The 19,471-nt window shown below is 42.9% G+C and overlaps 1 protein-coding gene across 6 annotated transcripts in view; it reads left to right on the top strand.

Annotated features, from left to right (window-relative positions):
* Window positions 1–19,471, top strand: part of B4GALT4 (beta-1,4-galactosyltransferase 4) — a 115,911-nt gene that overhangs the window by 42,074 nt on the left and 54,366 nt on the right. The window contains exon 1 of one of the 6 annotated variants that reach the window (XM_088464997.1): window positions 13,982–14,040. The exons of 4 other annotated variants lie outside the window; for them this stretch is intronic. The gene's annotated coding sequence lies outside the window, so the exon portion shown is untranslated. Of the gene's footprint in view, window positions 1–13,981; window positions 14,041–18,363; window positions 18,677–19,471 lie in introns of those variants that run through there. One more of the 6 variants, XM_088464994.1, reaches the window with a different exon arrangement.

The raw sequence follows: 19,471 nt of genomic DNA, 5'->3' as shown, positions 1-19,471 counted from the left end.
GCAGAAATGACAGCCCAATAAGGCAACCTCCAAGCTGGCATTTTCATATTGCTGTGATTAAGGGCTGAGATAAATGTAGCTGTATGGCAACAATATCTTAGTGGGATCACTTGTTAATCAAGTTGCTATGCCTGTGACATACTGCTATTAATCCAGAGATTGAATGAAGGTTCTAATAATATAATGCTCTGGCTCACCCACTACATGTGGTTGTGCTTACATAATAGTGTGAATAAAACCTACTTTAAAGGCTAAATGAGGATAGATCAAGTGCTAAGTATGAATACCACATTTGTTTAAATGTGGTGAGCGCAACCTGAATTCGCAATAGTGCTACCGTGCACACAATTCAATATGGAGGCAAAAGTGATAGCCGAATAAGGCAACCTCCATACTGGGATTTTTTATATTGCTGATGTTAAGGGTTAAGATGAATGGGGCAATATAGTAACAATATTAAAGTGGGATCACTTGGTTATAAAGTTGCTACATTTGTAACGTACTGCTGTTACTTCAGAGATTGAATGAAGGTCCCAATAACATCAATACCTTCACCCACCCGATACATGTGTTTGTGTTTAAAATACATTTATTCTAAGGCTAAATGAGGACACACTGAGCGCTGTCTGGCCCCAGAGTTCAATTTAGTAGCCTTATTAAGTAGATGTGTCCACAATCATAATTTAATAAATGGTTCAGTGTGTGCCATATTGTTGGAATAAAATGCCTACTATAGGATACTGAGAGATTAGGGATTAATATATAGAGATTCTTTGATCTTCTGTTTGCTAGGTGTCTATATAAATTAACGGATTGAACAACCATCACTGGTTGGATAGGATATACAAAAAGAGCAAACATTGTGTTTACATATCTCCCTTCTCAAAACTGAAGTAAATATTAAAAGACACATTTGATCAGTATCCAAATGAGGCAATAACAACACATTATAAAATAATACAGTAAGCGAACCTTTATTAATGCACTCAATATAATAAACATATATTTGATATAAAGGATAACGAGTTAATTGTGGAGGAAGAACAATTATTTTAATTCACTGGCACAATTTTTGTTTTCACATGTCACATTCTCATTTATTACTGTTTTATATATTTCTCTGACCTAATTTTAAAGGAGGAAATAAAGTTTATATTTCATATTTATAAATATGAGTCACTAGAATATCAGATATGATAGGTCCATGAGTGCCCCAACATAGGAATACTTCGTTTTTCTTTTTGTTTTTCTAAATGTGACTTCCTTATTCGCGGGTGTACCCCCTACTACAGGGGTCTTCAACCTTTAAGGCAGTGTGGGCCACATTAAAAAATTAAACGAAGCCGAGGCCCACTAAGCTATACTGCGGTATTTAAACTCTGCCCCCTCCTCGCACAATTATGACCCATAACTGACCCCTTGTACAATTTTAATTATATCCCATAACTCCCCCCTTCTGCAGTGTCCCAGTAGTGGTCCCCCTATGCAGTGGCCCCAGTAGTGCCCTTTATATAATGCCCCCAGTAGTGGTCCCCATTATGCGGCTCCCAGCAGTGATGCCCCCTATGCAGTGCCCCTTATACAGTGCCCACATGTAGGGTCCCCCCTAGTCAATGTCCCCAGTAGTGCCCTCAGTAGTAGTCCCCCCCCCCCATGTAGTGCCCCTTATATAGTGCCCCCAGTAATGGAACCCCCTAGTAGTGGTTCCCCCCGATGTAGTGGTCCCCTGATGCAGTACCCTCAGTAGTAGTCCCTCCCCCCCCTCCCCCGATGCAGTGCCCCCAGTAGTGGTCCCCTGATGCAGTGCCCCCAGTAGTGGAACCCCCTGATGCAGTACACCTAGTGGTGGTCCCTCCCCAGCAGTGCCCCAAGTAGTAGCCCCCCCCAGCAGTGGAGACAAACAAACACACACACGTGAAGGAAAAAAACCCAAACACTTATCTGAATCCCCGCTCCTGCCGTCGTCTGCTCCTCCGTCCTCCCGCGCCGACACGCCCATTAGCCACTGCGGGAGCAGGAAGATGGAGCTCATGAGTGAGCTCTAGCCCGGCTCCTGCAGTGGGCGCAGCAGCCAATGAGAGTCTGCCTGACTCTCATTGGCTGGCTGTCAAAACAAACACTGCTGCCGGCGGCGGTGTGTTTGTTTCTGTCTGTAGTGCAGACTACACTTACTGCGGTCTGCACTACATAACCATTGGCGGGCCACGGGGAATGGCTCCGCGGGACACGGGTTGAAGACCCCTGCCCTACTATAATAAGAAAGCAGAATACATTACAATAATATTGGGAAGGATAATCAACTAATAACGGTTTATGCAGATGTTTCACCAGAGTTGTAAACACTGCAGGAGGTGTCAATATTACATTTGGGTGCTATTAATTCAATGTCTGGCTGGCTGAGGGAGCTTAACTAGGTCGTCAGTAGAGATGATCTCTTTTTCCAAACAGGGCACCAAGATTACAGGATCTGGCAATGAGCACCAGGTAGTCTAAGCTGCAAGAGCGGGCAGGAGGGAGCAACAGAGGGTTGGAGGGGGGGTCTTGCGCTTGTAAATGGTTGGGCATGCACCTCCCTTTCCCTCTAGCAGGATGGACACACTTCCTCTAGCTGTGCACTGCTATTTGAATAGACTCTAGTGTCGAGATTAGATTCCCATGGGTCTGTAATATATATGACATCAACTACAAATATTTGCTTCCTCATCTATCTTTCTTGCGTTATGAGTTGCGTTACACAGGGCGCATGAGAGCCGCCGGCAACCCCTGTGTCTTATTCCCTGCAAATCCGTCTTATTATGATTTGTGTGTGCGGTCGAGTCTGCAGAATCATCCCAATGGAGCTTGGTGCGGAAAACCGCCGCTGGCGCTGTAACGTAGCACTTCGTATGCTGATACAGCTGGAGTCGCACATAGAACATACACATGCCGCCTATCGTATTACTCAGCAAAGTCGGCTTTTGCATCTTATTCACATCACATCGCGAATAATATGCTTTTGCGGAGAACAATGGACAAATGAAAAGTCGCTCGGCACGGGTAAACTTAGAGGACTAGGCGCGACTAGAAGGGCTGTTTAACTTGACCGCAGCAACAATGACCGAGGACACATCTGTGAATACAGGCAACTGTGGTGGGAGCCTCTGACCGGCAGGACTCCGTTGCTACTTCATCAACAGCTGGACAGCCTCAGGCAGCCTGGCCTATGAAGTATAAGGAGAATGAACTGATAAGCCTGTTCCCCTGTCTGAGTCTGTAAACAGAGGTATAGAGAAAGTGTGACCTAGGTTTAGTATTAGGAAGGCTGTTAGTCGTTTTGCTATCCTTTGTTATTATGATAAGACGTACAGTAGGTAAATGTTGGTTTAGAACATAAATGTGTTTTGTATGTTAACCACATGTTCTTGGCATATACTGGTTTCTGTACTCGTCCCATGCAATACTTTATTGTGTATCCAAGATTGAAATAGGGACAAATTTTATGAAAGTTTTATTAATTTGCTAAATCACTTTTGGCTCAGGACTTGAAACTTTAGAAATTGCGCAGGAAGCCTGTGATTTACAATCGCCTTGAAGAGCTATAGCTCTCAGAATGACTGTTAATCTTGTTACCACACATGTGCTAGTGTTTACTGACATGCCCTCATCCTCACGTGCTTCTCCTCCCCCTACTTATAGTATAATTTACTCCTAACTCCCTACAATGGCACCTACCACCTGGTTGCTCATGTCCTGCTGCTTGTGTTTTGCAGCTGTGTTTATAACCTTGTCCTTGTCCTGCATTGTTTTGTATTACTATTAACTGTTTTTCTTGTGTGCTCATTTATGTACTGTGTAAGGCGCTGCGGAACCTTTGTGGCGCCATATAAATAAAGGATGATAATAATAATAATAAATGCCCGTTTGCTCGCATCCAAAAGGGGCGGCTGTCGATGTTGATTGACAGCTCGCCCCATTTGGTAGGCGGGTCGGGGGGGTGGCTTGCCAAACGGAGGCGTTCCCGAAGGAACGCCTGCCGTTTGGGGGCGGCCCCACTGACATCACGAGTGATGTCAGTGGTGAGCTTCCGGCTCTATTTAGAGCCGGAAGCTCACTGGGGCTTGCGGAAACGAGACCCTACCACAAGGGTCTCGTCGCAAGCCCGATGGTCGCAACCATCGCAACCATCACCTGGCCGCTCGCAAAAGCTGTGGGGAGTCACCCACAGCTATGCGAGCAGCCAGGAGGCCGGATTTAAAAAAAACATGCGGCCGCCTTGATTCAGAGCGAGCGCTCGCTTTTTGCGAGCGGCTCTGAATCAGACCCACTGTTTCTAAATTTTTTGGATTTTTGTTCCTGGTCGGATACAAGCCCGGCGACAGGGGAGTACTAGGTGTACACCCGTACTGGGCCCAGAGGTTCTGAGGGGCCCCCAAGTTCCAATGGGCACAAAAATCATCTGCTGCGGCTAATAGTGAATAATAAACTGCCCGCGCTGCCGACCGCCTGTCTGGCGCAGGTATATTCAGCAAAGAAAAATATATTAACTCCGGACCCCTCACCGGGTCCGTGAGTGTGGCGCCATGCATACCTGAATGACGTAATTGAGCATGATGCTGCGCCAGCCGGCCCTTCCCTGTGTCTCTTCCACGCTGAGTTTTCAGTGTTGCGTAAACCTAAGAGGAGCAGGGAGGAGGAAGTTGAACTTGCAGCCATCGGGCACAGCACGCAAGTTCAAGCTGCAGCACCGTACTTCCACATTCCCAGGCTGTGTGTGGGTATTTTTACTAAGTGCGGGGATTTGGGGTAAGCTGCTGCATGCCTGGTCTGTTGCCTTCATGTGTGTACCAAGTATGTCACTGTGCCATATGTTACATCGTTAAGTGGTTAAGCACGTGTGCCACTGATAGGTTTTGTGTATATATAGTTTGAGTGTGAGCACATATATATATATATATATATATATATATATTGTGTGTGGGTTGTGCGGAGGAGGGGTTGATGACAATCAGGTGTGAGTGGTCAACCAGTCTTTTTAAAAGAACAGGGATCTATCAAAGTCTGATCTGCACAACACATGTTTTGTGGAAGTGTATCATGCCATGAACAAAGGAGATTTCTAAGGACCTCAGAAGAAGAGTTGTTGATGCTCATCAGGCTGGAAAAGTTTTTAAAACCATCTCTAAATGGAGGAAATTCCAGACCATTATTACCCTCCCCAGTAGTGGTTGACCAACAAGTACCACGCCAAGAGCAAGGCGTCTAATAGTTTGCAAGGTCAGAAAGGAACCCAAGGTAACCTCTAAGCAACTGGAGGCCTTTCTCACATTAACTAATGTTAATGTTCAGAAGTCCGCCATCTGGAGAACACTGAACAACAATGGTGTGCATGGCAGGATTGCAAGGAGAAAGCCGCCGCTCTTCAAAAAGAATATTACTGCCCATCTGCAGTTTGCTAAAGATCACCTGGACAAGCCAGAAGACTATAGAATCAATGTTTTGTCGACAGATGAGTCCAAAATAGAGCTATTTGGTTTAAATGAGAAATGTTATGTTTGGAGAAAGGAGAACACATTCGAGCATAAAAACCTCATACCATCTGTGAAACACAGTGGTGGTGGTATCCTTGTTTGGGCCTCTTTTGCTGTATCTGGCACAGGATGACTTGCCATCATTGATGGGACAATGAATTCTGCCATAATATTCCAAAGGAAAATGTCAGGACATCTGTCCATGAGCTGCATCTCAAGAGAACGTGGGTCATATAGCGCACGTCATTTGATCAAAGAATGGCTAAAGAAGACATTTAAAGTTTTGGAATGACCAAGTCAAAGTCCTGACCTTAATCCAATGGAAATGTTGTGGAAGGACCTGAAGCGAGCAGTTCATGGGAGGAAACCCAGTTGAAGCTGTTTTGTACGGATGAATGGGGTAATATTCCTCCAAGTTGATGTTCAGGACTAATCAACAATTACCGGAAACGTTTAGAAGCAGTAATTGCTGCACAAGGGGGTCATACCAGATACTGAAAGCAAACGTTCACATACATTTGACACGAAGATATGTGATATTGGATCATTTTTCTCAAAATATTGAGCATGTCTAATTTTTTTGTCTCGTTTATTTAATTTAGTTCTCTTTATCTGCTTTTAGGACTTGTGTGAAAATCTGAAGTTGTTTTAGGACATATTTCAGCAAAAATATAGAAAATTCTGAAGCGTTCATACTTTCAAGCACCACTGTGTGTGTGTATGTATATATGTATGTGTATGTATGTATATATGTGTGTGTATATATATTAGTTTCATTTGCAGTTGAGACGAATCAACAGAATGTAAAAGGCACACTAGTTTCATATAACTAATAATATTTATGCTTCCATATCTGGTTACATAACAAAAAACAAACCGATATTATACAGATTTAAACAATTACAAATAATCTTGCAAAGTTCAGAAATTATTTTCAATAGTTTTTACCCCTTTCAGACATACGACCCGGGAAATCTCATCTGACCCGGGAATTTCTCCTATTTGGTCGAGACCCCCCTTTCACACTACAGTGTCTACCCGGGAAATTCCCGGGTAGCACCGTTCAGACAAGAGCAGGGTTTTTCAGAGTTTTACACTGAAAATCACAGTTGTGTCATTTTAAGTGGACGTTATGCTGGCACACATTAATTAGGTCATGCAAAGGTGGGGGCTTGGTATGAAGGGACTGGGAGGGACACCCATAAGGCATTGCTGTATTTCCAAGCATATGTGTAGCATGGAGACCTTGTTTTGTCTGGTGGATTTGGTGTGCCACACAGCAACTGAGGCATGGCTGAAGCTGCTCAAACTGTTCTCAATCGTACAGTGAGAGATCTTGGAGAAGGGAGCATTTTGTGGTGGAGAGGGCGTCCAAGCACTGACATTACCTACGCCGGAGGAGAGCCTTGGTAATGTCCAGCATCTCGTCCATATTGAGAGTGACCGGAGGGTCATCTCGCACAATATGGTCTCGAGATCGACAACATGGAGAGGCTTTCTGAGCTATGGTACAGGGGTTTACAGAGAACCAATGGATTGCAAATTTTAGGATGTCTCAAGGCACCTTTAATTACATCCTGGAACTCCTGACCCCGTCACTTACCAGGCACACTACTCGATGGAGACAGCCCATTGCCCCGAGCAGGAGACTTGCGATCGTCTTGTGGTGGTATGCTACCCCTGGCGAATACCACACAATATCCTGCTTGTTTGGTGTAGGCATCTCCACGGTTTGTGTGTTGGTGCGTGAAGTGTCCCAGGCCATCCTGGATACCTTGTACCAATGGTTTATTTCCCTACCACATGGGCAGCGACTGGATGAGACCGTGTCCGGGTTTCTGCGCCGCAGTTACCCACAGTGTGTGCTGGGGCGATTGATGGCACCCACATCCCCATAATTGTTCCCACAGACAGCCCAGCAGACTACTATAACAGAAAGGGATGGCATTCCATCATTCTGCAAGCCGTCGTTGACCATCGGTATTGGTAAGCCACATCTATTACTTTTAATTTGATATATATAGTGACCTGCATGCAAAGTAAAGGATGTAAAATGTTGTGTGTTTAAAAAGTCTATATGTACAGTTGTAACTGGATCTTATATACGCTTTCTATCAGAAATAATATATTCTAGTGTATTTTAAAGTTATGGGTATATTTACTAAAGTGAGGGTTATTTGAAGTGGAGATGTTGGGCCATAGCAACCAATCAGATTGTACTTCACATGGTCTATATGTATAGTTTTAACCGGATATTCTCTTGCTCTCACAGCTTCACTGATGTTTTCATTGGCTGGCCTGGTCGTGCTCATGACGCTCGTGTGCTGGCCAATTCTGATCTGTATAAGATTGCGGAGGAGAGGCAGAATGGTTGGCTGTTTCCTTGTGAGGTAACTATACACACATTTATGTCATGCTTATTATTGCTAAACAGATATGTATCATCTTCCATACCCAACCACGACATGATTTTTGGGATGTCACCTGCAATTTGCTTTTATATACCGTATCTGCATATATGCAGTAAATGCATTTGCATTTAATGTGATCCATGGAATAATAAGCGATCAGCAGTGAACTGCTGGCCACACCTGGCGCTTAATTAAATAAGAGTCAATGAAACAGTGTTTTGCAGCAAGTAATTAAGGGTTTAGTTAGAACCCTGGAGACCGCAGTCTCTGGGTAGTGAAAAAAGACAAAACTATACTGCGCCAAACACTGTATTTTATAGATGAATACAAAATTTAGATATTTAAATATAGGTCGGTTTGCTGTCTGATTGAACAGGAGGCTTGATTAAAATAAAATGTTTTAATACATATACCACATATATATACTAGACATACAACAAATAACATTTAGTATTGGAGTATAACCAATATTTTGTAGAGATTTCTATCTAGGAGACTGGATAGCAAATAGAATCGTGATATACAGGTTACTGTTTGTAACGGGGCCCCAGTTTTAATTCTATCTAGACAATATAAAACCAAAGAGTAAAAACACAATTGGTATAATCACAGTTGATATAACAGCAAACTTCATATGAAGAAAATGTTGATTCGAGAATTGGAATTATATAGATGTATGTATGTATGTATGTGTGTGTGTGTGTGTGTGTGTGTGTGTGTGTGTGTGTGTGTGTATGTATGTGTGTATATGTGTATGTATGTATGTATGTGTGTGTGTGTGTGTGTGTGTGTGTGTATATATATATATATATATATATATATATATATATATATATATATATATTCACATGTGTACATCGATTATATATATATATATGTGTGTGTGTTATGATCAATTTTATTTTATATAATTAATTTACATTTCTTGTGGTTATTATAATAATTTATGTTTCCTGAAATATTGAAATTATATTTTATATTTTATATACCATTTATTTGATATATACTACACAATCTATTTAAAATGTAATATATACATTAATACAGAGTAAGTGATTACCATTTGAATTGTTGTAACTGACTGACTAAAGAAACAAAAGCTCTAAGGAGATACTAACAAATTAAGACAAGAGATTCTACTATGAAGTCATTTATGTGTTACCAATTTATTATGCAATTATCGTGATACTTGGAGGGATTTAAGGAAGTACCAAATGCTACGGTACTCAGTCTTGAGAAAGTCCCGGTGGTATACGGGGATTGAAACGCGTTGACCTTCACCCTCCTCGCACGCTCGTACTCCAGACAAGCCTGTTGCCGGCCACGCGATCCTGGTCTATAGGACTATCACCACTGTACCGAACCCATTGCTCCCCTCACTGTTGCTGGCCACCTGACACCGCACGATTCTATTTGCTATCCAGTCTCCTAGATAGAGATCTCTGCAAAATAGTGGTTATACTCCAATACTAAATGTTATGTTATTTGATGTATGTCTATTATATATATGTATATAATATATATGTGGTATATGTATTAAAACATTTTCATTTAATCAAGCTTCCTGTTCAATCAGACAGCAAACCGCCCTATATTTAAATATCTAAATTTTGTATTCATCTATAAAATACAGTGTTTGGCGCAGTACCTCCTGCCAAATTGTAATCAATGTGTATACCTACAAATAGAGGAAAGTAGATATGCCTGTACCAAGTGTAATATTTGTTTTCATTTGCAGAAGTCCAAGCTTGTGGATGGAGTTGAGGTACTAGTCCACATCACTGGGGATGCTGCGTATCCATTACGAAGGTGGTTGATGAAGGGTAAAGCCAACAGGTTGAGCTTTCGAACGAGCAGATCGCCTACACCCATACCCTCAGCTCAGCTAGAATGGTTGTGGAAAATGCATTCGGGCGACTGAAGGGACGTTGCCGCTGCTTGTTAAAAAGAAACGATGTGGACATTCGGCTGATTACTGATGTTGTAGCGGCATGCTGTATCTTACATAGCATCTGTGAGATACAGCGAGAAGAACACCTGCCAGAGTGGGACATCGCGGAGGAGCCTGTTGGGAGTGATCCTTCTACCCTTTCATCAGCCTCACTTGCTTATCGAACCAATGACAGAATTGATTAGAAGCACCATTGCAAAAAACATTAATTCTATAGTGTAATTGTAATAAATAAAAAGACAGAATTTTTGAAATGTTCCAAAAAACTTTCATTTTAATAAAGGCCTTTTGTTTAAGTTGCATACGACGTTTGAAAGCCTTACTTCCATATCTCTTAAATAGGAAATAATGTTGCACAAAATACAACAGAATTGAAAACCAAACAATAGTATAAAAATAAATAAACGTGCACATTTACTTCTGAACTCAAAGTACTCCATATGTATGTATGGATTGATATTGGTGAAGGTCACATTATGAGCGTAGACAATGTGAACATTGCTAAGTGCGCATATAGCTGTGAGGCATTAAACAACCCATTACAATTAAGCAAATAGGAACAGGATGTTTCATTATATCCTTGTTTGCACCAACTCAATATCCTTAAACAAATAAAATGACAAAAGCAGTAACCATAACATTTTAAACATAATCATATGGGATATGTCTAGTTAACATCACTAGATATATTTGATTACCACAGTTACATATTCTGTATACTGTAAACTCTGTGTTTTTGTCAGGGGTAAGTTCCTGCGACAAAGTATTAGCTGGCAAAGTATCTTTAAATTGACCTTCGAGTACATTATCTAATGTACTATCTGTAAATGTTGAGGCTGACTGAGGTGTTTGTGGATGCTTGGATATATGGGATGTAGTTGGCCCAAATGCTGGGGGGACTTTACTTGTTGCGCATACTGCGATATTGGGCCAAATGCTGGGGGGACTTTACTTGTTGCGCATACTGGGATGTTGGCCCAAATGCTGGGGGGACTTTACTTGTTGCGCATACTGGGATGTAGTTGGCCCAAATGCTGTGGGGGGCTTTGCTCGTTGCACATACTGGGATGTTGGGCCAAATGCTGTGGGGGACTTGGCTGGTTGGGCATACTGGGATGTTGGGCCAAATGCTGGGGGGGCTTTGCTTGTTGCGCATACTGGGATGTTGGGCCAAATGCTGGGGGGGCTTTGCTTGTTGCGCATACTGGGATGTTGGGCCAAATGCTGGGGGGGCTTTGCTTGTTGCGCATACTGGGATGTTGGGCCAAATGCTGGGGGGGGGGGGCTTTGCTTGTTGCTCATACTGGGATGTTGGGCAATATGTTGTGGGGGACTTGACTTGTTGCGCATACTGGGATATTTGGCCAAATGCTGGGGGGGACTTTGCTTGTTGCGCATACTTGTATGTAGTTTGCCCAAATGCTGGGGGGAAATTAGCGTGCTGGTCATACTGTGATGTATGCTCAAATGAGGTGGGAGACTGAGGTTGTTGCACATACTGGGATGTTCCCCAAATGAGTTTGGATAATTAGCTTGTTGGGCAAAATGGGTGGGTGGTGGAACATGTGTTGGTTTGAAGTGGATTGTGCTCAAGATTTGAGAATAAAATTTGCGGTTATCGCGACTAAGCCTTTCCTGCATAGCCATCATTTCCGTTAACAAATTACTGTGCATTTCACTCTCATTGGCCATGAACCGCAGCAGTCTGGCATCCTCTTGTGTCTGCCATTCCCAATCTACGTCGCGTAGTTGTTCACATAGAATATTTGTCATGGCTTTGGTAACGACCTCAATTTTGCTCTTCTTCTTTTTAGGCGTTGGCACTGTGAAAACTGAAAGTAAAAGAGAGAAAACATTGAGCAATAGATGTTAAAAATATTTGAAACACAAAATCATAAATGGTCCAAACAAAAAAAGCAGCCCGTCTCGTTGCATGCGGTGACCATCCTCAACTACAAGGTTAACGTAGAAACAATACGGTTTCATTCAAACACCCTGTACGTGTATAATATAGAAGCATTAAAGTAATGCTTTCATTAACCCAATAGACAAAATATTAATTTATTTTTACAAGAGAAAATATACTAGACATTGAACTAGAACATTACATAGATTAATGCAGCAGAACATAAGTTAATTGAATTAAACTTACTGTTACTGCGTAGGGTGGGCTTTTCTCCCTGGGTCTGTGGCTCAGACTCAGAATCTTGCCTTTGCGATGGAGACGTCACATCTGTGCCAGTGCCTGGTTCAATGATCATGGTGTTAGATGAGTCCTCATCGGGGTCATGAAATAGGACCTGCGATAATGCCGGGCTCTGCTGGCTGCTCTCAGGAGTTGGTGAAGGCGTGCCTGTCGTTGTTGCCATGCCCGCTGAGAGCCGCAGCGGGCCCGGGTAATAGGGGGCGTGGCCTAATTGCGGGAGGCGGCAATGCCCCCTTCCTGAAAAAAATAAAAAAGATTTGCAGCGCCACGAAGCGGCGCTGCGCGCAGGGGAGGGGGCGCTCTGAGCCCCCTCAGCCCTGCTCAAAGCCAGCGGGGGGCGCGATCAGTGTGATCGCTCCCCCGCACAGGCATAGGAGACTGCTGTGGCTGCTGCTCAGTAGCCACGAGCAGTCTCCAACTGCGGCTCAGCACACGCTGTGTGCCGGGCTGCTGTGAGGGAGGGGGAGCGGCGCCGGACCCGGGCCCCTCAGGAAGCCCGGGCCCCGGTAATCTGTACACGCTCCCCCCCCCCTCTCGGCGCCCCTGGTTGTTGAAGACAGTGTGCCAGCACCACTTGACGAAGATAGAGCAATGGGGTTGCATAGTGCTGTATGCCCAAAAGCGGAACTGCATAAATCATATAAGGGCCACTCCATCCTTCCCACACCACTGCGATTACCATTGTGGTCATGAACCTGTGTATATTGCGTCTTTAGGCTCTTTAGTTTATTAAGGACTTGCTGCTGTGTCTTCACAATACCCCGGCTGGCCAGGATTTTGGCAATGTTGCCATAGATCATGGCATCCTTAGCAGTGCCTGTGATTTGAGCTTTTATTTCCTCCTCTCCCCTCACATGTAAGAGCTCACGGACCTCCTCCTCCTTCCAATGTGACATGATCTGCAATCACCTGTACATACCTGGCACCCCTCTCCTCGCCTCTCCAAACACCTGGTACTGCACTCTCTCCCCTGTCAGCACTAAATTGACCTTGTAGTCTTGCTGGCCTCTCTGCAGCATGTATGGCAGCTGTGCCGGCACCTGAATCTGCCTTGTAGGGCTATGTGTGGCGTCTGTGCCATCTGCCCTCCACTGTCCGGATGCTGCTAATGATGTCATCAACAGGCAGCCGCGTCCGGCCAATTAGGAGCTTTTTGGTGAAGCCCAGGGGTAAATTCCCGGGTAGCACCATTCAGACATGAGCAGGGTAAAAGCCCTGGTCGATTGAAGGGTCGGCTACCCGGGAACGTGTTCCCGGGTAGGTACCTTTCAGACATACGCGGCTACCCGGGAATTTGGCTGAGGCAGGCCAAATTCCCGGGATTCTTGATATGTCTGAAAGGGGTATTAGTGACCATGAGTGAATGATACATAATTTATCTACCTTCTTAAATTCTAAGGGCGGAATTCAATTGTTTCCGCTGTCACCTGTCCCCCCCTTCGCGCCCGACGGAGCTATTCAGATGTTGCTCCTGCCGGGCATGATCAGCTGCTGGCATTTCATCTCGCACCTCCCAGGTGTGGCGAGCTGAAATGTGTGAAAAGTGACCCTTTTGGGCATCCAAACGGCAGTTTTCCCGATCGCCCAGCACTTTGGTTGGGTTTAGCTGTTTTACGCGGCTTAACCCGACCTCATTGGGCGCATCGGTACAATATTCTAAATCAATTGAATATCGCCCCACGATCTCCCGTCTCTTTAGATGGGAGACCGGGCGCCCTAATGATTGTTATTCCTCTGTGTCCATCTCCTCTCTCCAGCACCAGCTTAAAGTGAACTGTGGGGCAGCTGGGGTTAAAAGCAGCAAGTGTGATTACATTACAGTTAATCAAACAATTATCCTGCATGAATATGGACTAATCATATGTTTATTTCATTTCATCCCTCAGGTACGTGACTGTCCCATCCTGCTTATTGCACCTATATTCTGCATAGAACTTCATGCTTGCAATTGTGTGTGGATTTAATGTACGTGACTGTCTCTGTTGCATAGATTATTTTTTTATTTTGTTTTGTTTTCCTGTATAGTCTGTATTGGTCAATGAAGCATAGTTTATGGTATATATCTGGCCTGGTTTTTGCTCCAACTCAGAGCAAGTTATCTCCTTTGATCAGCAGACCAATTGAGTCAGCTGTAGCCTGTCCTAATCAAGGGATACCACTCCTTATATTCAGTCTAGGGGCAGCTGGGGTTAAAAGCACCAAGTGTGATTACATAACAGTTAATCAAACAGTTGAACAAACATTGACCAACATCTAAGGTAATTTCAGATTAAGAAACTGATTGCTTTAAAATTTGTCTAAAAATAACAAACCGACAACTCACCATGTACTACACATTTCTTTTTATCAAATCCCTCCTTTGTATTTTCTCTACGGATATAACATCCCTAACTCTCCCTGCACCTCCCCTCTCTGGGCACACTGCCACCCTATTGAGTCACTCACCTCCTCTAAAAACTAATGAGCTTTCTTTTCATCAAAATTTGACAATTACAGCCTCATTGTGTCACTATAAAAAAGTTTTACACACCTACAACTATATCTACTTCTCCATCCTCCTGCTTTTATTATCTGGTGACATATCACCAAATCCAGGCCCCACACACATACAGCGGATTTACTATGGAATAAATATCCTGCAAACCTCACATCAGGGCCATCTCTTCCATTGGGCTTGTTGGGCAGTTGCCCAAGGGCCCGAAGCTTGTAGGGGCCCGCCAACCCACTCCCCTGTAGCTGCGGACAGTTGGTAAATTTGTGATAATTTTATAAGCCGGCCGCCGGTGCACTGTATTCTGATCTAACCTCCCCCACCCCATCTCTCTCCGGGAACGAGTACTCACCTCAGTCACAGTTTCACTTCATCCGCCGGCTTCAGACCAGGCAGAGGGGTAAATTTATCAAAGGTCGATTTTGCACAGTATGTGCAGTCAGGGCTGATGCTGCGGCTGGGGGGGCCCGGTGATAGGGCTCCCCTGGCTGTGGCATCAGGCCCCCGTTAGAAAGGGTCCAGGGCTGGTTCTGTGAATTACAGGGAGACCCTACGCAAATTTTTCCCTGTAATTCCAGAACCAGCACTGATTCCCATAGCCCAGTGCTGGTTGTACTAAGTACAGGGAGACCCTACGCAATTTTTTCACTGTACTTAGTCAACCAGACCTGGGTTTGCAAAGTCCGGGGCTGGTTCTGTTTTGGGGGGGACCTCACGTAAATTTTTTTTTTTTTACTTTTAACTCTTTTATTTACTTTTTACATTCAGATACATGCAGGCATGTCACTGATGTCTGCATGTATCTGTGTGAGAACGAACTGCTCATGATGAAAATGAAAGCATGAAGCAATTGTATGCAGTCGGGGATTTGCAGCTCGGTTTGAAGTAAAACAACATAAACGCTGACCACGGCTGCAGTGAATGTATCTGAATGCCGGGGTAATTATCAGCGTGTTAGGTGATACAGTGTAAGCAGCTTTAAACAGCTGTCTATCCAACTCCAAGTTACATTGTAACATCACTGTATATAATTGAATATTGGTGGAGATTATGAGCATATTATGAAATAGCTACAGCAGTTCCAATATATGTTAATGCTGATTACGGCTTTAACTATCAGCATACTATGTAAATTTTATAGTAACTTTATACAGTTGATGTTAATGAATGCTGAATAAAATTGTTGGGGTAACACACAATAACTCTTCAATATAATTCTCAGCAGTCGGCCATATAGACACAATACTAGGCAGATGTTATTTAATCTATGTTCATTGATACTATTTTCTAGTCAATGCACACAGTGTATTCATGGTCTTCATTAGCATAGGTTTAGCTATACATGGGTTTTGTTTCGCTTAGTCACTACTGATCACATATTTTATAACCTGAGAAGTAGTGGGTCTCATAATTTAAACTTCTGTCCAATCTGTTCATATTGGCTAATTTACAACTTGTGGACTTTGAAAATAGTCAATTTCTAACTGTTGGGTACATCAATATGTTATATCTTTCTGATTAAATAAATATTGAAAGGCAATGTAGTTACGAAAATACCCCCAACTTTGATATACGACAGATTAAAGATGATATCCCACTGACCAATAGATCCAAGTTGATATTCTAAGTGAATAAGTCACTAGACTATGACTATACCCCTGCCACACTGGTTTTTAACATAATTTTTATTTTATTTCTTCACTGTATTATTATTGTTTCAATACTTCGTCAACCTATTCCCGGAGGGGAATTGTTTTTCTTAAACAATAATTATTAAAAGTTATATTTTAAATTAATCAATTGGTTGGTGCACCATTAAACTACCGCTTTCTGTGTTTTTTTTGTTAGAATTCACAATTGATCACAACTTATTATTTTACATCTGAACATCTCTTTACAATAACTACTTTCACCAATTTCTACATTTACCTGAGACTGCTGGTTCACACGTTAACCAAACTCTCTAAATAGCCCTTCATGAAGTGGCTTCAGCTACCCGTCAAGACTTCACGTAAACTGATATAACAGCCATGGCTCTCCACAGACACCTACATAAACTGCCTCTTAAAGTAGAATGTCAGTGGCGTAAATCTTAATTCAAATGACTTCCTCACATACTGTAAAATAGGAATCCAGCCATCTGTCATCCTAACCCTCTGTCCCATGCTCACTGTCTACCCCATCTGTGTCACCCCTGTCTGTCTACCCATCCCCTTTAGAATGTAAGCTCTCACGAGCAGGGCCCTCTATCCTCTTGTGCTTATCCTTTCTTTACTTATACTATCTGCTCTATACTCAAAAGCACCTAACCCGTGACTTTTGCCATCCTGCTTCTGTTGCAGCAGTGTTTATATACCATGTACTTGTCTTGTAGTGTCTTAAACTGTATGACACTGTTTTCTTGTTCTGCTCAACTGTTTATGTACTATGGTTATGTACTATGTTTATGTACTATGTAAGGCGCTGCAGAACCCTTGTGGCGCCATATAAATAAAGGATAATAATAACTGACCCTATCCCCCCCCCCCACCTTCCTGTCCTTGGCTTGTGTCATTTCTGCTCCCCCTGACTGCCTAGCTACTACAAGTGCTGTCTCTTATCCCAGACCTCACCAACTCACCTTGGCTTGTGTCCAATGGAATAGATAATTATAGCTTTGCCTGAGCCAGATTCCACAGTGCTGTAAAATGTGTTGGCTTGTTTTTGCCCCCAGCAGAGAGGGTATTATAACATTTGGAATGTCTTTTCATCCCGGACCCCTCTTTGGTTACTTTTGTTTGGTAAATAAGATCTATCCTGCCTGAGGGGGGACAGATGGTATTTTAACAATATATTTGAACTTTTGATAGTAGCTAATTTATTTACTATTCTCATGACCCCTAGATTGGCTTGTATTGAATAATAGACAGGCTAGTGGCTGCCAAAGGTATTCCAAATCAATGTAGATCATGAGCTAACTACAAACACCCACTCCCGCATACCTTTTTACTTATGCCTTCATCAGTAAAAACCTGTTCAGACAACACCTCACTACAAAATATATGTGTTGTAAATCAAATATACATATTAACTTCATTATAGAACTAGATCCCCTATTTGTTACGTGTTTTCATGCAAACTGTATTGTAACCCATCTACTTATTATTGTAACCCATCTACTTATTATTGTAACCCATCTACTTATTATTGTAACCCATCTATTCATTATAAACTATATACTCCCCTAACTGTAACTAGAATCACATCCAGGGCCCCCATTTATTACTGATCACATTGCAATATGCGATGACAGCGGCCGTATATATCATCCGGCACATGCACGGACATGGGCTCCGAACGGCGTGCCCAGAGAGCTGTGCCGGGGGTACTGCGCAGGCGCAATCACGCTAACTGCACATGCTTGGCCGCCAGAGCCGGGGAGGGTCCCGGAGGCGATTTAGTAAGGTACCTTCGGAACCACACGTACTATGTGGGTTGCCAGGTAGGATAAAATCGCTCATTGCTTACACCCCATAGAGTAGCGAGCACGTTTTCCGATGGAAATTCCCCCATGTAATGTTTTTTTTTTCCATTTTACAGCAGTTTCAATCTGAAACAAAACAAGTTGCCTCGCTGTCATTTTATCCCTAAAATGTTTCCACGCCAGTCATGTGACACATGTATAATCTGATGCAGAACTGCGCGCACCCCTCTAGTGCTCAGTGTCTAAGCCTTGTAATACAGTATTTCCTGGAGGGTTGTGAAACTGTCCAGGAAATTGATGGTGCTCCAGGTGTGGAATGCAGGTCTTGTGTCTGCACATGTAGGGCCGGCATTAACCCCCTCACCTCCCTTTGTCACTGGCCCATGGTCCATCCTTGGCTGAGCAGCCGGACAGGCGTTCTCCCAGCTAATGCCCAGGCAGCCTGCCACATGGCACAGAGGCAGCCTTGTGAATACTGAGGGAGGAGCTGGGGAGGAGTGTTACTCCATCTGCAGGAACTTCTATGTAATCCCTTCTCCGTTACACAGGGATGGTGAATTTTCTGTTTCAGTAGTCAGGAGAGAGGCCTATTTGTGGGGAGAGACCATCCGAATCCTGCGTCTGATTCTCAGGATGGGAGACTGCAGGTGAGCTCTTACATTCCCTGCTGCGGATCTATCTCTAAAAACTTCCCAAAGTTATTTAGTATAACATTTCAGGCAGTGTATTTTCAGCTGATTTTATCTCATACTCCCTCAGCTTTTCTTCCTTACTCAATGGTAATCTGTTATCAGTGCACGTTGTTACAGTACTATGGGTATGTTACTTTTATCAGACAAAACGTCGTAACTGAAATCTAAGTTGAGCGTTCTTGCAATTTATAAAGTAACTTGTAGTACTGCTCCTATATAGTTACCACAGTGATCGGTGGTACAACTACAACAGTGTCCACAAGCCTCTGTCATTGTTTCAGTTGTATAGTCTGATTTATCATTAAATCAATGTATTTACTTTTTTTTTTTTTATAAAATTGACAAAAAATCTCAAAAAAACTTTTTACACGTTGTCACTTTGGGGTATTGTGTGTAGAATTTTGAGGACAAAAATGAATTTATTCCATTTTGGAATAAGGCTGTAACATAACAAAATGTGGAAAAAGTGAAGCGTTGTGAATACTTTCCGGAAGCACTGTATAAATGTTTATAGCTGATTAAATTTGGTTGTATTACCATAATGTTTTGGTGGTGAGAATTTGCCTGCTTTTAATTCCTTATTATACTGTTGTATACTCTCACAAATTCTTTCACTTCTTTGAAAACAAAGAATGTTATAAAAAAAAAAAATTGCTAATTGAAATTTCTTTTGTTATAGGATGACATTTTTTGGGAAAAAAAACCCTTCTCGGTGCTATTTTGTATCGTGGGTAGATTTACTAAAATGCC

This window comes from Taudactylus pleione, unplaced genomic scaffold (genome assembly GCF_031769625.1).
Source record: "Taudactylus pleione unplaced genomic scaffold, aTauple2 ptg001784l, whole genome shotgun sequence".
Taxonomy (NCBI): Eukaryota; Metazoa; Chordata; class Amphibia; order Anura; family Myobatrachidae; genus Taudactylus; species Taudactylus pleione.
The sequence above is the reverse complement of the archived record's forward strand: the minus strand, read 5'-3'. Positions and strand labels throughout refer to the sequence as shown.